Genomic DNA, 8,467 nt, shown 5'->3' with positions numbered 1-8,467 from the left:
TTATTGTATTTGGTATCAGAATAGCTACTCCAGCTTTTTCTTCAGACTATTTGCTTGGAAATTTTTTTGTAGCCTTTTACTCTCAGGTAGTCTTTCACTTTGTCATTGAGGTGTGTTTCCTGTATGCAGCAAAATTCTGGGTTCTGTTTATGTGTCCAGTTGGTTAGTCTATATCTTTTACTTGGGGAATTAAGTCCATTGATTTTAAGAGATATTAAGGGAAAGTGATCGTTGCTTCCTGTTTTGTTGTTGTTGTTGTTAGAATTGGATTAAAGTTTATGTGGCCATCTTCTTTTGGGTTTGTTGAAAGTTTATTTTCTTGGTTTTTCTTGGGTATAGTTTCCCATTTCCCACCTCGTATTGGATTTTTCTATCTATTACCCTTTGGAGGGCTGGGTTTGTGGAAAGATATTGTGTAATTTTGGTTTTGTCATGGAATATCTTGGGTTCTCCATCTATGATAATTGAGAGTTTTGCTCGATATACTAGCCTGGGCTAGCATTGGTGTTCTCTTAGTGTCTGTATGACATCTGCCCAAGATCTTCTGGCTTTCGTTGTCTCTGTTTAGAAGTCTGGTGTAATTCTGATAGATCTACCTTTTATGTTACTTGACCTTCTGCCTTACTGCTTCTAATATTCTTTCTTTCTTTTATGCATTTGGTGTTTTGACTATTATGTGATGAGAGGAATTTCTTTTCTGATCCAATCTATTTTGAGTTCTGTAGGCTTCTTGTATGCTTATGGGCATCTTTTCTTTTTAGGTTAGAGAAGTTTTCTTCTATAATTTTGTTGATGATATTACTGGCCCTTTAAGTTGGAAGTCTTCTATCTCTTCTATACCTATTATCCTTAGGTTTGATCTTATTATGTCCTGGATTTCCTAAATGTTATGGGTTAGGAGACTTTTGCATTTTCTTTGACTGTTGTGCCAATGTTCCTATGTACCTTAGATTCCCTCTTCTATTTCTTGTATTCTCTTGGTGATGCTTGCATCTATGATTCTTGATCTCTTTTCTAGGTTCTATATCTCAGTGCTATCTCCCTTTGTGATTTCTTTATTGTTTTTATTTCCATTTTCAGATCCTGGATGGTTTTGTTCAATTCCTTTACCTGTTTGGTTGTGTTTTCCTATAATTGTTTAATGTATTTTTGTATTTCATCTTTAAGGGCTTCTACCTTTTTACCTGTGCTCTATATTTCTTTAAGGGAGTTATTCATGTCTTTCTTAAATTCCTCTATCTTCATTATTAGGTATGATTTTTAAATCCAAATTTTGCTTTTCTGGTGTTTGGGGTCATTCAGCACTTGCTATGATGGGAGAACTGAGTCCCGGTCATTACAAGTAGCCTCTTTTTATGTTGTTTAGGTTCTTGTGCTTGCCTCTTGCCATCTGCTTATCTCTGGTGTTAGTTGGTCTTGCTGTCTCTGACTGGAGTTTGTACTTCTTGTGGACCTGTGAGCCTGTGATCTTAGGTGTGTTGGCACTCCTTGGAGACCTGCTGTCTCCTGGTGGTAATGGGGTGCAGAGAGCTGTGATCTTAAGTGTGTCAGTCTCTTGGAAGACCAGTTCTTTCTGGGTCGGATTTGGGTGTGGAGAGATGTGTCATAGGGTTAGATCTGGGGCACTGATTGGATACCAGGGGGATTCTGTCCCTTGCTGTTTCATGGTTCTGTCCCTTGTGCACTCATGGAGGCTCCCGCTTTGGCCAGTTATTGGAGCAAAGTGGTAGTCTCACCTGTGAAACATAGGGTGACAGCTCTCCTGAGAGACAGATCTTTCTCCATGCAAGATTTAGGTAAGGAGTGGGGTGGGACAGCCTTAGCTCTGAGTCACAGTTGGAGACTGGAAGCCAGTTCTGATACTTTTACTGGCAGGTCCTGAACAAGAAATCAACAATACTAGTGCAGCCAGTAAGCAAAGGGCATATCTTTTGTAAGGAATGCTATGTTGTACTTTACTTGCTCTTTCTGCATAATAATCTTTCTTTGTAGGTTTTTGCCAAAATGCTCAGATATATGTTTGGTACCAAGTATTTTTATCATCTGACATCAGGCCCATATGCTTCCATCACTGCTCATTTTTTTTTTAAATATATGAATGTTACTTTGTTTTCTCTATTATTCTCTGTTATAATAGACAAAAACAAAAACTGGAACTTCTGGGTTATTTTTCACATTTCAAATCTTTATTTACCAAGTGCTAGACTTATAAGGTAGGGAATGTTTCTAAAGTTTTTTGATCATCTGTTTTCATATTTATATATTATGAATACTTTCAGCAAAAAGAAGACTTTAAAATCATTAATTCAATGGTGTATAGTATACACAGTAATATTACCTATTCAAGTTTTCATAATATTATTGTACTATGTGACTACTTAGCCTACACTATAGTTTCACAGCTTTTATTTCTTTTGAATTCATCAGCTAATTCATATTCCATCATCTTTCATTACCTATGGCTATTGTGCTGACTTGTTTTATGTCAATTTGACAAAAGTTAGAATTATTTGAAATGAGGAAACATCATTTGAGAAAATTCCTACATGAGCATCAGCTTAAGGTATTTTCTTAATTAATGATTAATAGAGGATGGCCTAGCTCACTGTGGGTAATATCACCCCTAGAATGGTAGTCTTGAGTCCTTTTTCTTTAGTATACTTTTAAAAAATTCTTCTCTCATATACTACATCCTTGTTGGAATTTCTTCATCTCCCCCTTTCCCTCAGCCTCTCCCTTCAAACTTCCCCTCTTCCACAGATCCACCTCTCTTCTTCACTTCAGAAAACACCAGGCCTCCCAGGGACATCAATACATGACATAACAAGGTTTAGTAAGACCAGGCACATACCATCACATCAAGGCTAGAGGAGGCAACCTAATAGACATGGGCATCCTCTGCTCCCACTTTTAAGAGTTTTAGAAGAATACCATGCTGCTTACATGCATAGGAACTAGGTCATATCCCCACTGACTCCCTAATCTCTGTGATCCCCCATGAGTCCTAGTCAGTTGACTGTATGAGCTATGTTTTTGTGCTTTCCCTAATACCTCTCATTCTTCTGATCCTTTCTTCCAAGATGGCAAGTTAAGACTCTGTGATAAGTGGATACTAGCTATAAAGTAAAATACAATCATTGTACAGTACACAGACCCAGAGAGGCTACATAACAAGGGGGACACAGTACACAGACCCAGAGAGGCTACATAAAAAGGGGGACTTGGTGGCTATGCAAAAATCTCCATAGAAAACATAAACAGAATAGATTTTGTTGATGGACTGGGGCAGATTGGATTGGGAACAGAAGTCATTAAATAGTGGAGGAGAAAATAGTGGGAATAATGCCTAGAATTGAGGTGTATTTTAGGATGAGGTAGAACACTAGTACTACAAGGTAAACTCCATAGAAATCTATGGAAACACCCAGGAAAGAATCCTAGCAATAGGATCCTGAGTTCTATAAGGAGGCAGGCTGAAAAATTCATGAGAAGCCAGGAAACTGTACTTCTCCACGACTTCTGCAACAGCTCCTCCTTCCAGGTTCCTGCCCTGTTTGGGTTTCTATCTTAGTTTCCTTAAATCATAAATATCGATGTGGAAATGTAAGCCAAATAAACCCTATCTTCCCCCAGTTTCTTTGGTCATGGTGCTTCACCACAGCAATAATAACCCTAATTAAGACAGTAACCTTTTATGCATTATTTTTATCTCTAAATCTTCCCAGGGTAGGAAAAGACAAAATTTGGTATATTGTTCTCTGACATGTGCATTAGCAATCCTCCAAATGTATGAATAAATAAATATACAAAACTTTAAAAAAAAAGTTGTTTCCCTGTCACAGGGAAGGGTGATAAAATATTGTGTGGCATGACGATCAGTGGCATGATGTTTTAAAAATAGCATGTGATTATGATACTATTTTTGTAGATAAAGAAGATGCTATACCAATCACACTATATTAATTTTCAATTCCAATTGCAAAAGAAATGTGACTGCTTATACCAAAAAGTGAAAATGCTACTCTCTTTCCCATTCACTTAGCTATTTACCCATTCAGGGTCAAGATATCCAAGATTTCTATGCAATATGAAGTGACTCTCCATGAAGAGAGTACAGTGGCATACAGTACACAGGGTGTTATGAATGCTCTGAAGGTCAATAACTGATGGGTAAGCCTATATGTGATCAATCAGTATGAAAGAGAAAGAACTTTCCAGACAGAGCAGGAAAATTAGTGTGGAATGCCTGACAAAGGATATACCCTGTTTTCTCTTCTGGTCCCAGGCACTGCGGGATCTGCAGCTTACTGTGCAGATATGGCCAAGTCCAAGAACCACACCACACACAACCAGTCCTGCAAATGGCACAGAAATGGCATCAAGCAACCCCGGTCACAAAGATACAAATCTCCTGGAAATTGGCCCCCAAGTTTCTGAGGAACATCGCTTTGCCAGAAGCACAACAAAGAAGGCCTGAAGAAGATGCAGGCCAACAATGCCAAAGCAGTGAGTGCACGAGCAGAGGCCATCAAGGCCCTCGTGAAGCCTCATGCCGTTAAGCCCAAGATGCCAAAGAGCTCCAGCCGCAAACGCAGCCGTCTGGCTTTCATCGCTCACCCCAAGCTTGGGAAGAGGATTCAAAGCTACATGGCCAAGGGTTGTAGGCTCTGCCAACCAAAGCCCAAGGCTCAAACCAAGGCAGAGGCCAAAGCTCCAGCTAAGGCCCAGGCCAAAGCTCCAGCCCAGGCTCCCAAAGGTGCCCAGGCCCATGTGAAGGCCTCATAGAAAAGGCTCCTGCCAGTGTGAAGACAGATGGACTGCTGTGACACACCTACCTACACACTATTTGCAGATGACCAGTATTCTATACTGATTTTACAAATAAACTTGACACAAGAAAAAAAAAAAAGGATATACCCTTTACTGAATTTTTATTGCTAGTTTCTTTTTGTGTCAGTACAAATGTTACAAATGTTTGCTTACCTTCACATTTATATTCTATAGATATTTTCACTTCTCTGCCTGGTGTTGGGTTTAGTTTTTTTCTGTGAATCTTTCACTGGTAAGTAAAGTATTCACTTGAGAACTATACCTGGACTATTAAAATAAAAGAAGTGATGTTGTTTAGTATACAAAACTTGATGGGCAGTAAGTCTTTCTTAGAAATGATTCTTAGAAATGATTTCTTCAGTAATTGCATTGTTATATTCTATAGTATAACTCATATATGAATACAAGGAATTTAACTTAATGCTTACCATAAAATTAATGGATCATTGCTTCCCTGTACCAAGTATCTCTGTCATCAGTTAGCTAGTTGTAGAGAAAAGATGCAAAAGTTGTTTTTTTTTAAACTGAGCATTATAGTATAATCAGTTTTTCTTTATTCTGAATTTTCACTTTTGTGATCTTAGCAAAATACTAAGACTAATATACCTACTAAGATATAAAGCTTTAAAATATATTATCATTTTTATTTTCTATAAAATAACATTGTAGCTAATCCATGATGTTTCCATTAAGATTTTAATATATGATCAGTACAAATATATTTTATGAATTCATATTAATTTAAAATTTATTTTTAATTGACAAATATTAATTATGTATACTTATTGGATAGGGTATGATGTTTCCGTATATGCATCAATAATGTCATGATTATATCAGGATAAATTTTATATATATATATATATATATTCCCACTTTCTTACACTTTTGTAGAGGACATTTAAATTTTATTCCACTGACACCACTCAATTTTGAAACACATTATTATTAACAACATATATTTTATGGTACAATAGATTTTAAAATTTATTCATTCTGCCTAGCTTAAACATGTACTCTTTGGTCAATATATAATTGACCACTCAAACTCACCCTAAAAAATGATGGATATTCTTCTACAATCTACTTTTATAATTAACTTTATAGATTCTCCTTACAAATAATATCATGTAGCATTTACTGTTTATTCTTAGTTCATTTCAATTAGCACAATATCTCTTATATTAATTTATGTAGTTGCAAATAAAAATCCATCCAGTTTTAGGAGTTGAATATTCTCCCATGATTAGTTTTTTTCCCTTTCTAAGTAAAACTGAAGCATCCACACTTTGGTCTTCCTTCTTTGGAGGAGCACCCTCATAGAAGCAGGGGAAGAGGTGATGGGATAGGTGGTTTCTACAGGGGAAACTGGGAAGAGGGAATAACATTTGAAATGTAAATAAAAAAAGGAACCAATAAAAAGAGTTGAACATTAATGATGAAAAGGTGAATGTTACTTTTGTTATGTGTGCACAAAATCACACATATATACTATTAGTTTTTCTTATTTACACTTAAGTTGACCTCATTCCTTGAATATTATGAACAATGCTTTAATATATGTAAAAAAGGAGATATCTATTCAATAGGAGTGGCATATGATTGAATAAACATGCTCCCCATAGGCTGATAGGGAATGATCCTATTAGGAGGCATGGCCTTGTTGGAGAAGGTATAATCTTATTTGAAGAAGCGTGTCATTGAGTGTGGGCTTTGAGATTTCAGAAGTCTACATCAGACCCAGTGTCACTCTCTCCTCTTACTGCCTTCAGATTCAAATGTAGAAGTTTTGACCCCTTCTCCAGCACCATGTCTGTCTTCTTATGGCCATGCTTCCCAACATGATGGTAATGGACTAAACCTCTGAATCTGTAAGCCATCCATAATTAAATGTTTTTCTTTATGAAAGTTGCCATGGTCATGGAGTCTCTTCATAGCAATAGCAGCCCTAAAAGACATGTATGTGCATAATATATTTTGATCATATTAATTTCCATTACATTTTCTTGTATCCCCTCCTAGCCTCTTTTTGTAAAGTTGATCCTTTCTACTTAGATGTCTTTTCTTTTGACTCACTAATTTTAATTAGTTTACTTACTTGAACATGTGTAAGTTATTTACTGGAGCATGTAGTACTTTCTAGGGACTACAACACTGAAGAAAATGACCCCCAGCAACTGCTTTTCGTCAATATCTTCTTTGTGATTTGTGAGTTCTCAGGATTTCCCTCCCCAATAAATTTATTTATTATTCATCAGGTGTTGACATTTTAGACTGACTTTATTGATTTGGCTATTCTTAATAGTACTGTGGCGATGGATGTGGAAATGCCTGTGTACCACATATCAGTTTTAATATATATATATATATATATATATATATATATATATATATATATATATTCAGGGCGTACTTGCTACATAATATGATAGTTTTAATTTTGTTTTGTCGAGGGGGCTACATATGCTATTCTATATTGTATGCATTAACTCCTTTCCTCTTCAACAATATGCAAGTACCCTCTTTGCTCTGCATCCAGTCCAGCACCACAATAGTTTCTCATAGTTATCAATGAACAAGGCATTGTCTCACTGTTGTTTTGATTAGCATTTTTTGTGATAAGCAGAGAATTTGAATAGTTTTCATTAATCTACTGGCCTCTTTATATACTCTTTTGAAAATATCAGTAAGATCTATTGTTTCTTTTTAATTGATTTTTCTTGTTATTTTACTATTTAGCTTTTGAAAATCCTCATGTGATTTTAATGTCAACTCTTTGTCAGATAGATACATTTGAATTATATACTCCCATTCTCTATGTTGTCTCTACAGTCTATCAAGTGTTTTCATTTTATAAAGAACACTTGATTTAGTTTAGTAATCTTATTTATATTTGCATTTGTTTCTATTTTTCTGAAGTCTGGCTCAAAACTTCCTTGGCTATTACAATGTTTGGAAGCACTTTCTCTATGATCTCTTCTATAAGTTTCTTAGTATAAGAACTTTCGTTTAAGTTTTTAATCCATTTCTAAGTTCTTTTTTCAGAACTAGAAATTGAATTCAGGTTGTTGCACATGGTAGGAAAACACTCTACCAATTAATTCAACTCTGAGCCTTTTCAGTTGACTTTCGTAACTATTAGAAGAACTAGGTTCACCTTTCTGCACTGAGAGACTCAATTTCCCGAGAAATTTCTCTTTAAAAAACTATAATTTCTCTAGGGAATGTTCTTAGAAACTTTGTCACAAGTTAGTTGGCTGTACATGTGTGGTTTTATGAAGAAACAGTTTCTTTCCTGTTGATCTCCTTTCTGATGCCAAAACTATGTTGTTTGGGGGAATTCAGATTCCTAATATATTGTGAAGTTCAGTATTATCATATCACAAGTTCTTCTTTTTCTATATTTTATATCACAATGTCATTAGATGTTTATATATTTATATCCCATATAAATTTTCAAAAAAGAAAAATAATTGTTTTAACTTTTATTAGTTACTTTTTGTTGTAATAAAAATACTATAACAATAACAAATTTGATGAAATATTGGCTTATTGTGGTTTAAAGTTTCAAAAGAATAGAATCCATCATAACAACAGACAAGGAAAACATGGTAGAAAAGAGCAAGAGACTTGCTGG

The 8,467-nt window shown here is 35.5% G+C and overlaps 1 pseudogene; it reads left to right on the top strand.

Annotated features, from left to right (window-relative positions):
* Positions 1-4,309: 4,309 nt before the first annotated feature.
* LOC116900221 lies at positions 4,310-4,785 on the top strand (annotated as a pseudogene).
* The last annotated feature ends 3,682 nt before the right edge of the window (positions 4,786-8,467 follow it).

This window comes from Rattus rattus, chromosome 5 (assembly GCF_011064425.1).
Source record: "Rattus rattus isolate New Zealand chromosome 5, Rrattus_CSIRO_v1, whole genome shotgun sequence".
Lineage (NCBI taxonomy): Eukaryota > Metazoa > Chordata > Mammalia > Rodentia > Muridae > Rattus > Rattus rattus.
The sequence above is the reverse complement of the archived record's forward strand: the minus strand, read 5'-3'. Positions and strand labels throughout refer to the sequence as shown.